Source organism: Anguilla rostrata, chromosome 3, assembly GCF_018555375.3.
Source record: "Anguilla rostrata isolate EN2019 chromosome 3, ASM1855537v3, whole genome shotgun sequence".
NCBI lineage: Eukaryota > Metazoa > Chordata > Actinopteri > Anguilliformes > Anguillidae > Anguilla > Anguilla rostrata.
The window spans coordinates 65,083,554-65,104,211 of NC_057935.1; the positions used below are offsets into that span (position 1 = coordinate 65,083,554).

A 20,658-nucleotide genomic window follows, 5' to 3' on the forward strand; every position below is an offset into this window, starting at 1 on the left:
CTGACTGCGTGATGGGCGCACGCGTCTGAGCGGGTTAACGGCGCCATCGCCGCGGCGACGCACTTAAGGGAAGATAAGACGCGGCGCGCGTGCGTTTGGGAAATGAGAATTAAAGAGGCGCGGGGGAGAGAGAGCGTCTACGAAGAGACGGCGGCGGGCGTTACGGTGCCTCCGGGAGCGCGGAGCCGATTGTCCCACCGCACGGGCTGCAAATTGAGACGCGTCTCCCCGCTCACTCCGCCCCACCCGCCGGGCACCACGCAGCCGATCGCTCACGCGGGCCGGCGGCTATATCAGGCCTCCTAGTGATAAACCGAGGGGGGGTGGGGGGGAAGGGGTGCAATTAGACCGAGCAGCTTACCTCGCATACACATATCACAAGGTGCTCATGGGCCGGCTCCAAAAAACAGAAAAGAACGCATCGTGCCTGCCTTCACCGGAGGAAATGAGGTGTATATATGCATGCTTACTCATTCAGGTAAAAAAATAAACAGATAAATAAACACACAGAGTTTTATTACTCTTTCCCAATATTCTTCCCGGGGAGCCACAGAACCCTGTAGAGAACAACAGGGGGATTCGCAGATGCTATTCATCTTCCAGACTGAAAGTGTGTGTACAGGCGGAACCCTCTCATTCAATGCTCGGGGAGAAAAATTTCATTTTGGCGACGCAAAAAAATAAAAAATAAAAAAATAATAAAAACAAAAAAATTCTAATATCCTTAGCAGATAACCTTCTTTATGTACTGATCTAGCAAGGAATCGCTATGGCCCAGGGGTTTATGCATATGTGGGCTGGGGGGAGACTCGCTCTTATCTGTAGAATTGGCAGAAAAACACTCAAAACCTTTTTGTTTTTGTTGTGCAGAAGAAAAATAACAGTGCCTCCCTTACGGGACAGGCTGGAGCTGGGAAAAAGGCAGGGCTGATTGGTGAGGGTGGCACTAATGTCATCTTTTATTATTGCCTTCGGGCAACAACAAGCATCCTTTATAATGAGACAGGCCCTCGTCCATCGCCGGCAAGGCAAGCAACATACATCAAGGAGAAATATTTTGGGGGCAGCGTTTTCAGCGTCCTGCTGGAACCTGCGCAGCCACCCCGGGCCACAGGAAGCACAGATGCTAATCAGTTTGGGCCCGCCGTTAAAATCAACCCGGCCTGTGGAAATCTGAAAGGCGTCCGACCGGCACCAGAAGCCGCTGGTGCGCGCTGACAGCGCACGGCTCGCGCTTGTCAGAGATGTCGCGTCTTCTTTAATGAAACGCGGCGCGCGAGAGAGCGCGGTAACGTACCGAACGACGGCTGTGCTTAACGCAGCACGCGTGTCGTATCCGCGTTGTGTTCAAACAGCCTGCATTTGTCATACTGCTTCTCCTAATGTCCTACCGTCACGTACCATTTCCTGTGCCGTTTCTATTTTCGTACGTGTCTAAACGTGGCGGCGGCCATCTTAGCTTGGAGTGCCCATTGGAGAGGCGGGAGTGGGAGTGTCTCGGGCCATTATGTCCTGCCAGGGGCACCACTACACTGCGGCGCTGAAACGAATTGCACAAAGGGAAGCCTGGAGATGATGCGGCGCCGGTACTGTACAAAATGTTTTCTTCAAAGCGTTCTCTCTCACAGCGCTCTTAGCTGTTTTTCATTTGCTAACCCCCGAAAAAAAAAAAAAACCAGCGCGTTAATTAATGAACCCGTAAGTGCGGTGACGTTATCCCTCAGACTCAATGGCACGGAGCTCCTCCTGAAACTTTTTTATAACGAACCACCAAAGGGGCTGATTAATCATGGAAAAATGAGGCCGCGTTTAACTGCTCTTCTGTGGGGAAAATCAAACGCGCCTTACATCACCGGAAAGACAGCTACGGACAAGAACGGCGAAGAAAAATGCCCCGCAGACCATAGCACATAAACACATTTAATGCAACCGCCCATGACTATAAAATATTGGCATATTCATCACAGTAATACGAGGGCCTATTATAGGAATACTATAGATATAATTGGTGACTTTTCTCAATTAGGCTTAACATGCATGGCTAAAAATGGGTGCCAAGTTTATCAACTCCATTACACTATGGATTTCATTTTACTGCAGTGCATCCCAGCCCCATAGCGTGCTTACGGATACTAACATGAAAGGAACAGTCGGGAAGATTAAAAAGCAAACGAATAAAATAAAAAAAAGCTAAAATCATTTTGGTTATGACACAGAGAGGGAGAGGGCTTTCATAATCTTAACGTCAGTACATTTCACAAGCAGCCAAGAAAGGCAAGCCTCACAGAAGACCTTAATTCATCAACAAAGGAGAAACGACCCCAGTGATTTACATTTACTATTTTCTCTGACATTTACAGAATCTTCGCACCTTCATTTTTCACTTTTCCGGGGCCGCAAACCATTTTTAATCTTCCGTGACTTTTTCTGCACCCTTTTAAAAAGTTCCCCTCATCAATTTATATTGAAATTTCCCAAAATGTAAAATCCAATACTTTTCTTTTTATTTCTAACATTTCGTCGAATTTTATGGTGATGGAACATATGATTACCATTTGAAAAGAAAATGTTCCAGGGGCCCATCCGAGATGCATCCAACATAACAAATAAACAAGCTGCATTCCCTCGCAAATTCACATCTGCCTATTGAATTAAAAGGCTGTCTTTGTCTCTGTTGACATTCTTCCTGTACAGTACATCACATAGAGAGAGGCAGCGGAGTATTTGTGTGCTAATAGCTCTCTTGGTTTGACACATTTATTATGCCACATCAACTGGAGTGCTCATCCTTAGTCTGAGGCTGCCTCCTTTTAAATATAGATAAGCTGATGGAGTGGAGGAACTTTCACCACAGATGTGCAGAAATGCACATTTCTAAAATGGGCGAAAATGGAAATATTTCTGTCCGTCACGTCTCAAAGTGCTGCGTGATGTCAGCATAGCACATACGCGGCTCCCTGCTCTTCCTGCAGGCCGTTGGCAGCCGGTTGCTGTCGGTTCGAGAATGTCCTTGTTTCTACGGGTCTTAGTGGGCAATATTAACACTAGCGAATTTCCAGAGACCTCCTCTTCTGCAAGGCAAGACGTGACTGAGCAAATGGCACGAAGACTACAATTCCTGTACGAACAAACATGCACTTCACAAATATAGTTATATGACATTCAAATATGGCAGCATGTGGTATGATGATCAGTTATTTCCCCATTTGTTTTGAAGCAAAGCTGTCCATGCTCAAAAGCTTTGAACCAACCCTAGCAGGCCAGCATATTGCAAAGAGCAATACTTTCCCCTGCAGGTGCAGCACAGCATACCCCAATACACCACCTTATTGCTCATGCATTATTTTCAGATAATCAGATGATTGCCAACTTCATTGCTAATAAGGCCAAATAATATACTGCAGCATTGACCTTAGCAGTACTACAGGTACATTTGTTTGGTTAACTTTGCAATACCGATGAGTCTGAATGGAAATGACAAGTGTAACAGACGTTTAACAGTCACAAAGGAAACGGCTGCATTTCTAAACACCTCAACTCAGCTGTTGCCATGACTTGCGCAACCACAATAGCTGCTGAATTCAAAACTGAGGCGACAGCTACCATTGTCCCCTGCTGCTACAGGAATATCATAAGTGTTTCTTTTTTTTTGACAGATACTGAATAAATTCAGAGATCTTTAAATAACCTGGAAGGCGCCTGCCAATTGTGAACCTGCTGTGTGGGCTAATCCATACAGCCAAGATGAGGAGTGCATTTTTACATTATCTCTCCAGCATTGATCAAAAAAAACAAAAAACAAACAACACGTGGGATTTATGCCGTTGCATTATATTTGCTTGCTACTGGCAATTACAGGCAGTACAGCTTGTGCATTTAACACAGGTGTCAAGTTGATTAACAGTCACCAAACACAGGTGCTTCACAGTCACCAAACTTTAACATTTGCCCACTGTGTGTGACCTTTTGGTTTGTGTGATGCAATGTAACAGTCCATAAGGGTTTTTTATATACATTTTTTAATGATTTGGGGAAATCAGGTATTAATAAAAACCTTACATCTTCCTACTAAATGCAATTTTTTACAATTTCATTAAGTTTATTACTTCAGTACCTCAATCCCAGTAGCGTGGTACAGCAGAGTGTTTATCTCTTGTAATGTAATTTTTTTAGATGATTACTTTTTTTTATAGTGGAATGGTGAGAACAGTGGGCTCCTGTACAACATAGCCCAGGTATTGGGGAAGGGTGGGAGAGGAAGGAGTCTGTTATGTTAAGCTGTCTTGTGATCTCATAGGGGCTTTCTTCAGATTTATTTTATTTCTTCACACTCCCACAGCACATTTAAAGTTGTTTTAGCGTCTCTGAAAGCGTTCTGGCATGGAGCGCTCGCCGTTCTTGCGCGGACTCATCTCGGGCGCTTTACTGCCGTGCGGAATATCCTCTCAAGGATTTCTGAATTGTAAATGTTCTCTGCCTGCGAACCGGAGTGCTTTTTTTCCCCCCTCCCATAGCTGACCGGCTTAATTCTTCTGGGGAAGAACAAAGCGCTACAGCCAATCACGGATCGCTCCTCTCGGCTAATGCACCTCTGGAGCGCCTCTGGAGCTTTGCGATAGCGGGCGCGCAGCCGCGGTGTCCAGGCAACACCTGACCGCTGCTATCGGCAACCCGCGTGGCCAATGGCAGGGCTCCAACAGACATGAATGAACACCTCACATTCTTCAGTACAGAAAGAGCTTACACTGGGCACTACACATAGTCTGCAGGCTGAATTGTTTTGCATGCCTGTGAAATGGTGTAAAATAAATCTTTGCCCTGAAAATGCTTGATGTTCCCCCTTGGGCAAGAGACCACATTGTTTCCAATACCGCGCTTGTGTTCTGCATAGATATCACAGCCAGGAAATATAACAGACATACGACCCTATAATGATGGAGCTACTCTCTGTCCTACCTGGAAAAAGTATAGTCCCTCAGCAGAGAAATGGATCTTACTGTAACAACTAAAATCTTTCCCTGATCAACAGGTTGGGCCTCGTGCTAAAATAATATGACCATAATATCATCTACCATTCTATAGGAGATTTGGCAACCTTTAACATTTAAAGGGTACATTTATTAATTCCTTCTCCAATTCCAATGTAAGATTATAATACTGACCACTCCTATTTCACTTATGTATCCATAGCCACACAAATTTAAAGTTTTAATAAGCAGAGGGGAAAATATGGGTTCACACCAGCACTTGCACATGCTGGAATGTATACAGTCAGCCAAGTGGGTTTATGTTCATTCTGAAATCCACCAGCTGAGTCTAGATCACATCTACAGCAATGGAGGACTGGACAGAAAAAGGAGGCTGTAGGTCAGGGCTGCCCAACTTGTTCCTGGAGATCTACCATCCAGTAGGTTTTCACTCCACCCCTAATAAATCACAATCAGGTGTGCCAAATCAGGGTTGAAATGAAAACCTAGAGGATGGTAGATCTCCAGGAACAGGGTTGGGCAGCCCTGCTGTAGGTACATAATGCCCCGGGGGGGGGGTTCCAACCATACACCATGGTAACGAAACAGAATTCAAACATTAGACTGGGTAAAATAAATGAATGAATGAATGAATGAATGAATAAATAAATAAATAAATAAATAAATAAATAAATAAATAAATAAATAAAATTACACTTTCATCTGTCACAGAAAGGCCAGCATGTCACAGCATGTGCTACCGCAGCAGAAATGTGTTCCAAGGGTGTACCCACGGCACAAATATACTAAGAGGCCCGATTTATTAAAGGCTCGTGGGCATTTTAATACACGTAGAAAAACAAGGAGGCGTATTTACAATTCGGATATTTCTCGTCCTAACGGGGGCCTGAACTGCCGATTTGTCGCAGGTTCGTGGGAATGAATAGGTAATTGTAGGTGTTCCTATGGGACGGGGGGAAAACATTGGGAGGAGGAAACGAATGGATCTGTGCGGTAAGTCCTGAGATTTACGAAGACCGAGAGCAATTGCAGGAAAGGATATTGCGCCCATATTTTAAAGGCAGGTGCTTACTTTACTATTGATGCACGGCATGCTGCTGCAGTGGCTGCTCTCCCTGTTGTTATTGTGCTTTAAATGTCTGTCTGCTGTCAGTATGTCTGTCGACCCGCTGGAATGTGTTGAATCCCCTAATTCGAGTAGCTGGTCCTAGCAGAGGGGTGACTGTACCTGTGGTAAAAGGGGGGGGGGGGGGTTCACCAGCTGGACCTCGGCTTATGACATCTTGCAAAAGTTTCATTATGAGTGACTTTCTCTTTTGGGTGGTGCTTAATGTTAGGCAAACTTTCTCAAATCCCATTACGTGAATTGCACTGTCTGTTCTCTTTTCTCCACCGCATTCATCTTATCACAGATCATTGAGTAAATTTCATGTTTCCCCCTACGGCTATTTTCTTGGCTCACTGTGCGTGTGCCGATGTTTTAAATCCACTTCAGAATACGCACGTTGAATTGTATGTGACTAACAATGTACACAGATACTCTTAGCAGGTTATGCACGCCAAACATGCACTTTGTTTAACTGCCCAGGTAAAACAGTCATTATCATGGTTTGTATCACAGTTCTCGCTATTAAAGAAGGTGGTGTTGCCTCCCCAAAATTCACTGGCCAAACTTACATCAAATGATTCCAAGAGGCATCTTGATATGCAGTCAGTCTGCATGTTGAACAAGGTTTTAAATGAATCGCTCCTTTTTATTTTGATATCTTCAACAGCGCAGGTCTTTTTTGGCCCACTGCCACCATCATCTGTACTTGAAATTTTTTCCTGCATCTTGGCAAATAAGTAGGGACTACATTTTCTTGGCAGATTTACGCATACTTAAATGTGAAATTTAATATACTTAATACCATTTTTATATTCGTATTTTAACATTTGTTTTTGGTAAGCATCCAGGTTATAAACACTCCAACAGATGTGCGACAGATGTGCTTACTCCTAGGGTGGGAACGACAGTGTGTTGCATTGGCACCCCCAGGCGTGTGTATGCCCAGAGAACACACACACACCTTGAAACATCGCAGCTGCATGTGCGACCACCTATCGGCCTGAACTCGCCGGTAAGGGCACCAAGTGGCAGAGAGCCAACCCTAATGCACAGGCCCGGTTGTTATGGAAACAGACCTGGTTTGAAGCTGAAGTTGGGAACTCCCGCAGCCAGGACTGAACCCGGTTCTCATTAGCAGGCCCCGCACCCCTCACCTGTCGAAAATGTAATCATCTCGGCGGCGGGCGCGAGCAAGGCTCCTCTTCATCTTTCATTGGCAAAACAAGCAGTAAAATGATAGGCCCGCGCGCGCAGCTGGGACGAATCCATAAATTAAACAACCTGGAGTAATGTGCGGTAATGATGCCGCCGCAGCCTCTGTGACAGGCCCATTCTGACCCCGGCCAACCTCGCCCAGCTGAGGGCCGCCGTGCTCACAGGCTCCGCGGGCGGGGTGATGAACGACGGGCACCGAATGGCACCCGGGTCATCTCCAAAATGCCGCAATGTCCATCACCCCCCCCCCCATCCCCCCGGCGATCCCATTCCATTTAAAGTGGAGTCCTGGCATTTTTCAAAAGACAATAAAGACTACAATCCCCAGGCACCCTCTCAAGTCGGCCACTCCTTTTGTCAACATCCACAGCAATTGCCCATCAAAACAGTTCTGGTCTCCGTACGGACAGGACAGGAGGCGCAATGTATCATCTCACAAAGAAAACCGAATCCTTACTTCAATTCATTTGGGTGCCAGGATCAAAACTTCTAGTTTTCTTCAGGCTTTGAAGAAAGTTTTTTAGCTCCTCACACACTGGGACTGGTAGCGGCCTTGAGACCAGTGTTGTTGTGTCTCTACCAATCCAAAGATGAACCTGGTTCTTACAGAGAACTGCCTCTAACAGCTGGAACAGGAAGCTATAGGCCAGGACTCCGGCCCTGAAGAGTGTAATTTTATTTGTAGCAGAAAAAAACACCTGCTAATTCCCTCACTCTTCGCAAAGTCAGACGCTCTTTCAAAGACCTTCATCTGATCTGCATTGCAGCAGACATATTTAATTGCGGAGGCTTTAAGCTGAATGACTAATTATTGTATGGATTTCAGACTGAAGGAGAGAATTATACTCTGGCATTCTAAAAAGACTTCTCCTCCAGGCATCTACACAAGTGTGTGTCACCTAACACCACAGCCATGAAGTCACGTATTCCCATAGGTCATAATGAAATTTGCATCCGATCAGACAAAGAGAGGAAACCCACAGCTCTCTCAGAAATAGAAACAGAAGATGTTTCTGTTTCTGAAAACGTAAACTGATTATTTGAGGCCTCTTGATTGTTCAGACTGGCAGCACACCGTAGAGATTAGACAGCAAGACTTCAGGCCACATTAACATGAAAAAAGCACAGTGAAACACATTCTGATTTTATCCGCCATTCACACACCTACACAATAGAGCCGGGTTCTTTTTTCTTTTTAAAGCCTGAGCATTTCATAATGCGCTGCGCACTACAATACCAAGAATAACAGCCTTTATAAACGAAGAAAATTGCCACGATGATGATGATGACTCCGAAGCTGACAGAAAGATGGGTCCCATAAACACTCCTTAGAAACAAATTTGAATGAAGTGAACAAAAGTGTTCTTTTATACAAACGAAAGGCTCTTTCATTCATCACCCAGCACCTGTATTCCACACGGAGGTGCATGAAGGGTGGATATGTTTGTGTCAGTGACAGGATCCACTCTGAACTCAGTGCTCCCGGTGCCAATTCAAAGAGTCACTCCACGCTTCATTGATTGCCTTATCGCAGCACGTCGAAAGAAAATATTAGCCCGCGTCTTTTTTGTGCGCATCTCGACAAAGGCTACAAAACAAGTGTTTTCTTTGGTTGCTTGACATTTAAATGGATTGCACCGACTCACAACAAAATCAAAATGCAAAATTACACCTGGGGATTTTACTGTAGAGAATAATTCTCCTGAAGAATAATGTTTGTGTGCAAACAACAAAGGATCTTCGCTGCTCTCTTCTTTCCAATGAAAGGAGAAATAAGGAAATGAGGTTTATTTATGATACTGATACCAAAAATGTGATCTGTACAAGATAAATGCAGGAAGAACATGTGTGCTTATGTGCTTGGCAACATACACCAGAGCGATCAAAAACTGCAGACCAGACCTCAATCGAATACATATTTTAAATACTTTAACAATTCAGATGCTGCCACACTTTGAAAATACTCAGATCCATCTGGTGGTCAATATATAACATGAAGAAAACCTCACTATCTGCCATGCGCAACAGCTAGTATGTAACTGGTTTGTAATTATGTTAAATCCTAGTGCAGCTTAAGACCAGCATCTCAATGAGAATGAAGGCATGGACACATGCATCCCTGTGTGCAACTCTCAGGCGCAACACACCATAAGCATACATACATACACACACACACACTCAGACAAACGCACGCAAACACACACACACAGACACACAGACACACACACAGACATGCACGCACACACACACACACACAATGTCCACACACATACACGCACGCACACACACACACACACACACACATAAATATGGTTGATTGCTACAAAGGTATGCGTTACTCCGACCAAGGCAAATTACAGAGATGAAAATGACATCGCCTCCATGGCAGGAAGGAGAAGACACTGAGGACGCACTCCACAGAGACCTCAACACTGGGAAATAAATGAGAGAGAGAGGAAACGATCCAGAACCATTCAACAGTCCCTACGGGCATGTCTCATGGAGATGTGGAATATTAAAACCAGTTAATGTTTCTCCGCAGGGTAATTTCTGCTAAAGGACCGGTTTTCAGTTCATTTCACCTGGCGGCAACGGGAGCCATCACGCTTTTGTGCACAGCAATTAAGGGGGAAAAGAACGACGGATCGGTGGCGTTGAGATGAAATAAGACACGGGGAAAATGAAGAACGGCAGTGACTGCTGATGGGGGGGGGCTCAGAAATCAGCATTGATTAGTCCCCCTCGCCTCCGCGCCTTTCCACCGAGCCCGAAGCCGCGAGGCTCTGCGGGATTGGCCGGCGAAGCCCCGCGCTCACCGCGGCGCGGCTTAATGAGCCGGAGTCGGCACGGCGACGCCGCGCGGGTTAAAATTACGGCGGAAAGAAAGAAAAAAAAAAAACCCGACGTTTTCTGAAAATTACGCGCGAGGGGCGAGGGCGGGACGGAACACGGACACGTCTCCCATCACCACGGCGGCCGTCTGAAGTAATTGGCGGGCCGCGGCGGCTTAAGGAATCGGGGTGCGTAGTGTGTAGGGGCCTTCTCGCCGTTTCCCGGTAACGCCGCCGTTGGGCGGGACAGGGCGAGGCGAGCGCTCTCGGCGTGATCTTTCGCTCCGGCTGCACCCGCCCGGCCGCGCAAATCAGGGCTTTTCTCGTTCGCGTCAAACGGCTACGAGGGCGGCTCGGAGAAATGACACGCTAACAATCACAGCCCCGAGACGCCGCCGCAGGGAAAACACAATCAGGCCGCGGCTAACCGCGAACGAGCCGAAACGGACGAGCCCGGGACGTCGGCGGAGACCTAGGCTAATTGTCTGTCAAAAAGGAAAACGGCCACTTATCATAGAACAATTTCAGATATCATTCACGCATCTCGCTTTGATTGTATCAATTTCTCCTGATTTTTGGGTACAGAAATCAGGCAATGGGGAGGCGCAATGACAGTGAAATGCATCCACTCCAGAATAAAGATTAATGTTATCTGTGCGGAGTGATTAGGTTTGCCTGAATATTTCATATAAAGTAGCCTTCTGATTACACAAAAACATTCTCTCATCAATGCACAGACGCCACTCCACAGTTTTCAGCTGCAACTGATAGCTTGGTCTGAATGTTGCTAGGATACAAAACTTTCCTTGAGAGAGAAAAAAAACCAAAAAAAACAAGAAAGTGTTGCTGTGCAGTGTTGTGTCTCCTTCTGTCCCAGCTCCCATAATTCACTCCAGCTCAAAGTCTGCACAAAGGCTGTGTTTGAGCGTGAAGTGTAACGGGAAAGCAGGTGCTTCTGGGTCTGAAAACAGGGTGTGGCATGGGGAGGAAACAGGGTGTGGCACGGGGAGGAATCAGGGTGTGGCACGGGAGAAACAGGGGTGGATGGGAAGAATCAGGGGTGGCATGGGGAGGAATCAGGGTGTGGCACGGGGAGGAATCAGGGTGTGGCATGGGGAAGAATCAGGGCGTGGCATGGGGAAGAATCAGGGTGTGGCATGGGGAGGAAACAGGGTGTGGCATGGGGAAGAATCAGGGCGTGGCATGGGGAAGAATCAGGGTGTGGCATGGGGAGGAAACAGGGTGTGGCACGGGGAAGAATCAGGGGCATGGAGGATCAGGCGATGGCATGGAGAACCAGGGTGTGGAATGGGGAATCAGGTTGCAGGGAGAACAGGGGGGAATGGGGAAAATCAGGCTGCATGGAGAAACAGGGTGTGGCATGGAAGAATCAGTGTGGCACTGGCGAGGAAACGTGTGAATGGGAAACACGGCGTGCATGGCAGGCCAAACAGGGTGTGGAATGGGGAAGAATCAGGGTGTGGCACGGGGAGGAAACAGGGTGTGGAATGGGGAAGAATCAGGGCGTGGCATGGGGAGGAAACAGGGTGTGGAATGGGGAAGAATCAGGGTGTGGCACGGGGAGGAAACAGGGCGTGGCATGGGGAGGAAACAGGGCGTGGCATGGGGAGGAAATAGGGTGTGGCATGGGGAGGAAACAGGGCTAACAGGTCACCTGACGTGGAGAAGAACACCCCACAGCTGATTCGGCCAATGTCTGCAGAACCCGAAGAATCCTGGAGCTCGTTGCATCAGCAGAGCCCATGCAGAAGAATCGGCCAACGGCAAACGGCCTCCCCTGTTACACTCCACACCGCCTTCATTACAGTACTCATCACTGCCAAATGTAAAACCTGGAATAGAAGGAACCCCCCCCCCCCCCGCCCTCACCCATCCCCACCCCACCCCCCAAAAAAAAAGAAAACGATTGTAGTAAATTGTCAAGAAGAGAACAGAAGTGCTGAGAGCAGGTCTTTCGGAAGTTGGAGGAAAAATCGATGCTGTTCTCAAATCAAAGGTCTTCTGAGGCACTGTATCAAGGTTACAACAGCCTTTGTAAGGGGAGCCCGAAATCAATAAGGGCTGCATCCAAGCGTCAGCTACTCCATTAGCGCATTATATTTTTATCTGACGCTATTCTGAGGGGTGGAGGCCGGCGTCGGCTTGATTGCACTAGCGTCTAGCGCTCACGCCTTTTCCTTCTTGATTGCTGAAAATGTCCGGCGCCCTGGTAAACATGAAAATAAATTCCCTGCTCACTAAATACTAAACACAGCCCAACCCATAAACACACACATAACGCGTAATACTTCGGCTGCCTTACTTTACTATTTTCTACATCCATTTCTTCTGGCAATATATGAAGAACTGATCCACAACAAAAGCAAAGCATGACAGCACTCGATGAAAAAGAGCAAACGAAGTTGAGGTAGCACCACTTGTATTACCGAACCACACAACAGGAATGAGACTAACACATGCAAAGCCTACTGCTTTTCATTTTCTTTCCTATTATCATTATATATACACTCAAACCTAATCGCTGCTCAGTTTGCATTACATAGCATACCCGTCACCAGCAGAGGCAGCTGCTCCATGCCAGTCAGTCCCAACAGAGCCAAGCATTCTCTAATCAAAGAGCAACATGGCCGCTCCCTCGCTGGAGTCAGATGTGAGTCCAACGCAAACTCAAAAGCTGAAAGCTCAAAGGCGAAAGCTAACGCAGACGTGTTTCATCCGAGGCCAGGCGACCATTAACGCGCCGCTCGCAGTAAAACGCGGCCCGGGCCGTCCAGATTCGGCAGACATTTTCCAGAGATGGAGATCAGTCTCCATTTTATGATTGGGACTACATTAGTGTAGGTCAGGGAAAAGCTAAGGGTTGGTCAGGGGAATACCGCAGTAATTATGCGTGACCAGGTTCCAGTTAAGCCTCTGTTTTCTCCCCGAGTTTGATTATACGCTCAAGAACTGCGGGATAATTGGGGCTTCCTGTGGAGAAAAGGTAACTCAAGAGCCAGCCCCCCCGCTGAGAGAGATCTTAGCATATAGAGGCCGTTTAAGAAATCTGGAATAAATTACCGCTCTTCTGAACGATGGAAGACCATAAAAGCGGTGCCATTCAACGTTCGCTATTAATATGAAAAGCAGTTAGCCCTGCTGCCTGAAGAGAACGGAAAATTTGATGCCAATTCCAAAACTGATTCTTAGAAAAACAGTTTTGAGCTAACATAGAGGGAAAAAAGTAAAGTATTCTAAATTCTGTTCTAAAGCTGATTTGCCTAAATTCTCATTAAACTGCTGTTCGCAAACTTTTCTAAATGAACTCAGGAAACAATGTCAACTTCTGTCAGATTGCATCCAAACCCATCGAGGGTGGCAGGCTTCCCTGATATAGTTGGCCGCGATATTGCCCGAATAGGAAATCAGTCGGGGCGGTGAAGCACTTCGACGTGCCTGGCACATTTCATAATCCCCGGTAATTAAAATACTCCGGATTCCACGACCTTTGTTCCTGGCCCAGCACTGCACAGAACAGCTCAGTAACAGGGACAATAACTGCAGAGCTGGAAGGCAAGACAGCCAAGCTGCTTCTCTGCTCAGCTCGGCAGGGACTAAATAAATAAATAAATAAATAAATAAATAATACACCGGAAAAGATGGACGTCGCCACAGCGCTCGATTGGTGAAGCGGTTGCCGGATAGAGAGACAATAATAAGGACAGGGTGGAATGGGGTGGTTGCTGATTGTGGGTGGGTGGGGTGGGGTGGGGTTGGGTGGGGAGCAGGGGGATGGAAAGAGACTCCAGGGCTGTTGGGAAATCACCCCAAACGGGTTGCTGCTGATTGTGGGTGAGCGAGGTGGGGTGCGGGGAAGGTGGAAGGAGAGAGACTGCAGGGCTATTGGGGTGGCTGTCACCGTGGGCGTCTCGCAGCCGTTGGGTGCTCAGGGACCACGGCGCCCTATCAGAAGGCCAGGCTCGCCGCGCAGGGCCCGGGGGGGGGGGGGGGGGAGGCCTGGACCGCAGCCACCGTCCGTCGCAGCCTATTTCACTCCAACAGCCTGCGATTGTGGAGTGAGCCACGGGTCTGGCAGGGCGGCCATCGCTTATCACACAAATGGGTGAGAGGTCCTGTGCACTGCCTCGCTCCTTTAGGCTTCCAAGTCACATCTCCCACTAAAAAAGAGATTTGGGTCTCATCCAATATTTATCTATCTCCTTATTTTAATTACTATACTGGATGAGACACAAATCTCTTTTTAATGGAAGATGTAATATATACAAATATATATGTGTGAGTGTGTGTGTCTGTGTGTGCGTGTGTGCATGTGCGTGTGTATGTGTGTGCGAGTGTGTGTGTTTGTGTCTGTGCGTGTGTGTATGTGTGTGCGAGTGTGTGTGTTTGTGTCTGTGCGTGGGTGTATGTGCGTGCGAGTGTGTGTGTGTGTGTATGTGCGTGCGAGTGTGTGTGTGTGTCTGTGCGTGTGCGTGTGTGTGTGTGTATGTGCGTGTAAGTGTGTGCGTGTGTGTGCGTGTGCGTGTGTGTGTGCATGTGTGTGTGTGCGTGTGTCTGTCTGTGTGTGTGCGTCCGTGTGTGTGTGTGTGTGTAAAAAACGACGCTTACTTAAAGGAAATGGAAGAGAACAGAGCTGAAAGCCGAGGAGACTGAGAGGCACACAGCAGCAGGACTGCACAGTGGGATAGCTCAGCGGTAAGCGAGGCGGCTGACTCTCTGCGAGAGGCCTTCCTCTCAGTTCACACACTTCCATGCTTCAGCTGTGCCCTCCTGTGACAGCCTCTGCCCCAGGGACCCCTGGGATTGCAGGCATAGGTCAGCGTTCCGCCCACGCCGTCGTGTTCAGCGCTGCCACTGAAAGCGCTGGCGTGACACCGTCACGGAAACAAACGCAGTCCAATCTCCTCTCCTGGCTCCGTGGTGGATGTGGGGTCTCAGTGTTTCCGTGCCCTCGCACAGGCCGATATGGCACCGTTACGGAGGTGCAGTTAAGGCTCCATTACTGCTGGTGCGTGGGGATCGCATGTCTAACGGGCCGACCGGTAACATCTGGGAGATTTCCCATTGGACCGCCGCGGCCGTTCCGGTGTTTCAGCCTCAACATAGCGCCACGGCTGTCACTTTGGGTTAGTAGCGTTGTGATCCACTGGAGCCGATATCATAAGAATCCATATCGCTGTTCTCCCCGAGTCTGACGCCTGTATCTGGTAATTGCACAGGCACGTGGTGTAAGGCCTAGGACCAGAAAGACAGTGAAGGGAAAAATGTTCTACAAACAAGACAACACCAGGCATTCCCATGGGCCTCTTCAGCCTTCATGGTGCACTGCAACAGAACTACCCTGTGGCCAAAACAAAATGGTATTTGATATGTTTTTCCATACATTACATGCATGATGCTTGTATCTGATTTACTGCTCAAAAGAAAATTGAACAGCGATTTCTGCTGGTTTAAAAACAATACAGCGACTTACAAAAAGAACGAGAAATGCGTCACCGTAACACTCCATAGCTAGCTAACCAGCAATCAGTAATATCAGTAACATATAGAGCTCCAGAAGAAAACTGTTTGCTTGCTTGAGTGCTATATTCAAAACAGTGTAATAGGCTACTTCAAATAATGCTAATTAACTGCAGTAGCAAGGGTGTAGCAAGCAGTAGGCAAATTCATTTCTGATTAGCCTACATGTTCTGGTAGTGGGCTACAAATGGTTCGCAAATGTCAGACAGTAAAACTTAGCGTTAGCCATCTCTAGCAACAATTAAGATTAGCCTACAGTACCACTAGTGCTGTCCCAGACTTGTATGACTAAGTTTGGTCTGTCTAGCATAAACTGTGGGTTGATACGCCTGTAAGATATCATTTTTGTCTTCACTGTTGGGGAAAGAACAAATAAATGTTGTTTTTGTTTTGATATTGCTAAATACATCCAATAAATGACATTTCAAAAACAACCCCCATAACCCAGTACAGACAATGACAAGAATAATGACAACACGCAGCGGATGAACACAAATTACAGGCTCTTTCAACTGCAGATCTATACAGCAGCCGGTGTAAACCGAGAGGCAGAAAGTTCTAATAACCTCTATAATTATCTCATCTTTTGTGTCAGTGCAAAAACAGCCTCCTAATTTGCTTCAATTCTGCGATGAAAAAGAGAAGGGCCACAATGGCTGGCTGGTACAATGGTCCAGGAACGACCGAGAGTAAGTGAACTGCTACGACCCCCCCAGGAACCTACCAAATTCAAACAAAACAGACCTCGACAACTTTCAAACAGCTGAGAAAGAAGTGCTGCTTGATCCTAGGACCAACAGGCGCTCATTGGAAAGGCAGGTACTGTAGGAAAACGCTGCACAGCAATCCCTGAGAAAGAAACCGCCTCTGGAAAGTAAATAAACTTTAAAAACTGTGGCTTGGAGGAAAAAGGCCAAGGCACTCTGTCTCCAAGTGGAAAAACGGACAAAGAAGCTTTATTAAATGGGCTAGACCAAGGCAAGGAAACAGACCAGCTTGTAGCAACACTAGGTCTGCATCAGAGTCATTCCACCTAGCCTTCATTTTACAAAGAAATCAAGAGAAACTCAAATGTTCACCAACGAAACAAGCAGCAAAACAGTTAGCCTAGTGCATGTTCAGTCCTTAGTCCTTCAAAGCCCATGTACACATCCAACAGGACAGTGAGGATTATACATTTACATCATCGAGCTACATTTATAGATATGTGCAGAGTGAAGAAATCACTCATAGAACATGGCAGAGCTAGTTCCCAGAGCAGAAAGCAACTCATCATGTCACAATATGTACCACAAAATAAGATAAGAGAGAAAACAAACCCGAATCTCACTTGCTGTCACTAACTGAATTACGTGGGTAACATTCAAATGTAACTTAATACCAGAGATAGAATGGACTATAATAGTCACATCAAAAATACTCTGCAGCCAACCAGAATGGATCCTTGCATTCCTTAACAAACAAGCACGGAACCGTCCAGACCTACGGCGCAACGCATTTCCGCAGACACATTTTAGCTGGCACCACCTGCGCAGGCGTCCTACTAAACGATGCACCACCTGCGCATGCATCCCACAAAATGTCCCTCAAAGGTCGTCCGTGAGTGAGTGAGTAAGTAAGGGAGTGTCCACAATATGCCATGCATAGCCCACGGTGCCAGTTCCTGCGCGCCGTGAGAAAAACTAAATCAAAATTTAAAAAGTAGGCTATACAAAGGTGTGTTGACATTAAGCAGTGATAGCTCATTGGATGAGATGATCATTGTCATCAACAGAATTCTGTGGACCAAATCTCATCAGGTTGAATAATGGCAACAGCATTACACACTACAGAGCTTGGGTCTGCCACAAACTTTTATTTTCTCCAAAAACTCATCCAAGCAGCCATTGCTTCTTGCATAAGCAGACTAGTGCATTATCCTTACATTCCTCCGAACCAATTAAATTGAATCACAATGAAGATGGTTCTTAAAAAATCGAGTACAATTCTGACTTAGCATGGAAGAATTTAAATGAGAGCTTCAACTGTAACCACAGAAATGCTGTAAAGATCTTTCCGGAAGAAAAATGATCTCTCTGTGAAGCAATGATGAACCTGGATGTTAACTTCAGAAGGACGTATGAGGGTAGGAGAGGAGGGGAGGAATTGCAACGAGGCGGCGGTTGGGAATTTATTATTTTATTTTTCGCACCAAACAGCTCTTTAGCGCGCGCATTTACTTCCAGGCCAGAGGCAGTATGAGAAGCAATTTAATAAAATACGTATTGATCTGGCTGTCAGATACACTGCCGCACAACTATACGGGCCGGCATATCCACGCCTTGACAAGACATACTACAGCGGCACAACTCACAAACAAGAGGAACGCCGACTAACAGGATTAGGTTGCTGACAGGACATGCATCTCGACGGTTCCTCTGTGCGGATGATGCGCTATATCATCATGCAATGGAAGAAGCAAAAACCCAATTGATAATAAAAAAGCGCTTCAAAGGGTTTTTTATAGAGAGGACTTGAGCGAACACCCAGTCCACTTGAAACGTCTGCTACCATTCAACCGTATTGATTTCCATGCAGCTGGAACTTCTTCGCTCTCGGTAATGTCATGTACTGTCACTTACGATGTTACTTGGGCATGCATTTTCTATTACTCTACAGAGTGAAGCAGGAAATATTTATGAGGCGGTGCTAAGCACGACAGAGGCAACCATTAAATATTTCAGATGGAGATGAATCCCAGGTGGCACTGTGTGACATAAAGTGCACGCCTCCGTCAACAACGATGAAGCTGACATCAACCGAAGCTCTGCTTCTCATAATGAAACCTTTTAATTCCTGCTAGTCCTCTCCTGCCACGTAAACATGCTGCAACATCAGCAGAACGTCATACAAGCTGTTTATCCACCACACCGTGCATGTTTTTTTAAATGTAGATTTTATTAATGTTATTTTTCTTTATTATTATTATTGGTGCGTGGCCTGCCCTAGACCGTGTTCGCTGCAATCTGATCACAACAGAGAGGCCTTGACGAGATCCAGCCAGAAACCTAAAACATCATGAATACTTACAGCACTGAGCAGCAGCTCAGAATATCTTCAGCATCAACTAGGTAAGGTATATGACAGTTAAGTGGATAGTTTTATAAACATTCATTGTTATCATGTGCAATCAGTGGAGTAGTCTAGCACTACATGCGGTTCACTGCAACCATGCCAGGTAAAAACATTTTAGTCAATGTTGTAGAACAGAAGTACCCTGTGCTAAGTGCCTAATTTGATATTTTAAGCTTCACTGACTCAATCAGTCTCTCTACAAGAAGTCTCTAATTATGTAGTTATATGTTAAATATCATAATTAAAAATTAGTCATAACCCTACAAAATGATAGTTTCCATGACTTCAGTTCAGTTTTTATTTCAGATTCAGTCCAACAATTCCACACATTGCCTTTAATATTTAATATAGAGATGAGACAACATAATTTCCGAGGAATACACACACATATTAAATTGAGAGACACAGAAATCAAGCTGTAGTGTACGTGAACGTGTAATTGCAGCGTCATATTTATAGCTGTATAATTTTCCTTGGAGTGAATAATGTCCTTTAGGCATTCAGAGTTAAAAGACGTACGTCTCTAGTTTGAATAATAAAAAGTGCTTGGTAGCCAGATCTATATTTATTGTTTGCTCGTGACATTTGATTTGAGCCCAGACCTGTGAAGTTTGCGAAGCTAGAGGACCGATGGCGCCCTCTTGCTTCCACAGTACAAACGGCAGGCGAAAAGCCCGAGACTGTCGAAATTCCTGCGATTCTTGCTAGCAGCAGGTTAACTACACGGTTGATGCAAATCCTTCCAGACCGTAGGGCACATACAGAACTTGGCTACACCAAAGGTATACACTGAAGGAACGGGCACTAAACTAGTACCCAGCCAATATTGCCAATTTAAAGCAAGTGACATTGGCTCAAATTATGAAGATAGTACATTTCTAAAGTTACGTGAATTAATTGCCAATTAAATTGGCTAGGTAGTTTCAGTGGTAGCGAAAGTAAAGAACTATCGATAGGTTCTGCCTAACTAATTTGCAAGTTGCTCACCTGACTGGGTAACGTTGCTGCGCCAACTCAGTTAACGTTAATTTAACTACATAGGCAGAATTTATTTCATTATTTTTATTTATTTATATAATTAACACTATCTAGCAAAATAACTCGTAGAAGTGATGCTATGTGACTTACCAAAAAGGTTCACTAGCCATTTAGCTAATGTGAGCTAGTTAGTTAATGTTACATAACTAGTCATTTGAGGTCAGTGAAACTTTGCGATGCTAACGTACTAATCAGCATACATGGTTAACGCAGCTATACGTTCCAGCAGCTGGAAAGGCAGGTAAACGTAGCTACCTAACCAAGATAATGTTAAAACGCTAGACAGAAAAATATTTCCCCATGAACTTGGTAAGCATCATACAGCATATATTCTTCACGCCCTTGTTAGCAACCTTGTATTGAAACGTTAGCTTACCGCACTTGTTCGGGACTGAAGCTGTCAAACCTCGCCGCGGAATTCCTTCTCAACCGTTTCACTCACCGTTCCCGCTACTCCGGTTACTAAGCAAGCAGCCAGAGACTGATGATAATAACCAAACCAGGATCATGGGAAACTGGAGGACATTGTGTGACTGCTCATATTCACAATTGGATGACATATAGCGCCACCCAACGGGAAAAAACATTTAATGCACTCAGTGCTAATCTGTAGTCAAGTACGTGTTTGCGATTTAGCACTTTAAAATCGCATAAGTACAAATACGTATGTATTACGGATAGGTATCAAGTGCATATTGGTAAAATGCTTAATTGTGCTTTGTAATTGTTCAAATGCGATATCACAGGAGTACAACTGAAAGTGTAAACCTCGCATATAGCATAGTATTCTCATGTTTTGTTGGCAACAGAAGATTTAAAAGGCATA

At 45.9% G+C, this 20,658-nt stretch overlaps 1 protein-coding gene across 1 annotated transcript in view; it reads right to left on the reverse strand.

Annotated features, from left to right (window-relative positions):
* Positions 1 to 20,393, reverse strand: part of enox2 (ecto-NOX disulfide-thiol exchanger 2) — a 231,011-nt gene extending 210,618 nt beyond the window's left edge. The window contains exon 1 of the mRNA XM_064329345.1: positions 20,209 to 20,393. The gene's annotated coding sequence lies outside the window, so the exon portion shown is untranslated. The remainder of the gene's footprint in view (positions 1 to 20,208) is intronic.
* Between the last annotated feature and the right edge of the window lie 265 nt (positions 20,394 to 20,658).